Source organism: Eriocheir sinensis, unplaced genomic scaffold (assembly GCF_024679095.1).
Source record: "Eriocheir sinensis breed Jianghai 21 unplaced genomic scaffold, ASM2467909v1 Scaffold10, whole genome shotgun sequence".
NCBI classification, from domain to species: domain Eukaryota; kingdom Metazoa; phylum Arthropoda; class Malacostraca; order Decapoda; family Varunidae; genus Eriocheir; species Eriocheir sinensis.
The window spans coordinates 433,180-435,064 of NW_026110296.1; the positions used below are offsets into that span (position 1 = coordinate 433,180).

At 56.8% G+C, this 1,885-nt stretch overlaps 1 non-coding gene across 1 annotated transcript; it reads right to left on the minus strand.

Annotated features, from left to right (window-relative positions):
- Positions 1–906: 906 nt before the first annotated feature.
- Positions 907–1,066, minus strand: LOC126988881 (5.8S ribosomal RNA). Its single transcript, XR_007742611.1, has one exon. It is a non-coding gene; the product is annotated as a 5.8S ribosomal RNA (ribosomal RNA).
- Positions 1,067–1,885: the final 819 nt, after the last annotated feature.

The following is a 1,885-nucleotide window of genomic DNA, read 5'->3' on the forward strand; positions in this document are numbered from 1 at the left end:
GATGGAGTTTACCACCTGCTTAGGGCTGCATTCTCAAGCAACCCGACTCTACAGAGAGGCCCTTTCCGACAATCTCTCGCGTACCCTCGCGGGCTCCGCCACACGGGCCTGTCACCCTCCATGGGTAGTGGCCGCTTTCAAGCATAACTTAGGCGGTGAGAGACTGCGTGCCGGACCCTCCGAAACGCAACACCCCTGGCGCCGGGTCACGACGCCAGGTTATGCGCTGGGCTTTTCCCGGTTCAGTCGCCCTTACTAAGGGAATCCCTGTTGGTTTCTTTTCCTCCGCTTATTAATATGCTTAAATTTGGCGGGTACTCTACCCTAACACGAGGTCGACATTGGAGCAGCAGCAAGAAGAAGATCCTTGGTGCTGGCGGGAGGAGAGGAGTTGCCTCGCTCTCCAGCTCGTCGGTCCCTTCCTTTGAATAATGGCTGCCAGTCGACGGTGGTGGTGCACACAGACACGCGGGACGTGGTGGTCCTGCGGTTGTTGTTTGCGTCTGCTCGCAGCAAGGAGAGGTAGGGTGATCCGGGTTAGTCGAGTAAATAACAACCGGCCCGGTCGCCTTCTCCTGCCTATCACGCGAAGCAGAGCCACCTTAGCCCGTCCGACTCATAGCGGCACAGGTTGGGGTTCCGAAACGAGACAGGACACGGAAAGCGACGACAACAGCAGACGAGGCGGCGGAGTAGGAGGCAGCCCCGAGAGACCATCTCCTTCTCCTCCTCCTCCCCGCTGCTGTGTCCATAAGCTCCGTGTCACCGACGTACGCGTCCGTCAGAGACGTGACGCGGCCGGTAACCATTCATGGCCTTAAGGGAACGCCCGCTAGTAGCAACAGGCGAAACTCCCCAATGCGGTCGATGTCATTGCTGACAAAGCCGATGCATGGAATGTATATCCGACCCTCGTGTAGGAGTGACGGCAGCACATGAGAGTGCCGCCGCCGCAATGTGCGTTCGACTTGTCGATGTATCTGGTATTCTTGCGATTCACATACCGACACGCAGCTTGCTGCGGTCTTCATCGACCCACGAGCCGAGTGATCCACCGTTAAGAGTTGTATTTTTGTTTTACGTCGGACGCTGCCGACTCTCATCAGACTTCCGCCGTCTCTGCCTCGGGAGACGATGTGGGAAGACGTAGTGTCTAGGGTTTGACTGTGTGCTTATTCCACCCGGGGAAGGGTTGGTTTAAGAAGAGTAGTCGCCGGCTGGCGCGTCGGAAGCTCTGCCCGCCTCACGCCAGCGACGCGTGGTTGGTCCTCGCCTTCGCCTCGCACGAGGCGAAGGAAGATAGTGGGCTTCCAGAACGGGACAGTCTGAGTCCAGGCCACCCAGCGTGTTTGGTTTTGGTCTTTGCCAGCGTCGGGCAAACACGTTAATGATCCTTCCGCAGGTTCACCTACGGAAACCTTGTTACGACTTTTACTTCCTCTAAATGATCAAGTTTGGACATCTTTCCGTCAGCTCGAGGCGCCGAAAGCCCAGCGGCGGAACCGCGTGGGCCCGGCATCCAAGAGCGCCAGTCCGAAGGCCTCACTAAATCATTCAATCGGTAGTAGCGACGGGCGGTGTGTACAAAGGGCAGGGACGTAATCAACGCAAGCTCATGACTTGCGCTTACTGGGAATTCCTCGTTCATGGGAGACAATTGCAAACCCCAATCCCTATCATGAAAGGATTTCAACGGGTTACCCGCTCCTCTCGGAGGGGGAGGACACGTTGATCCCTTCAGTGTAGCGCGCGTGCGGCCCAGAACATCTAAGGGCATCACAGACCTGTTATTGCTCAATCTCGTGCGGCTAAAGTTGCCGCTTATCCCTCTAAGAAGAAGCTGCGAACTGGACACCAATTGCTGGAGATCCGTCGACTAGTTAGT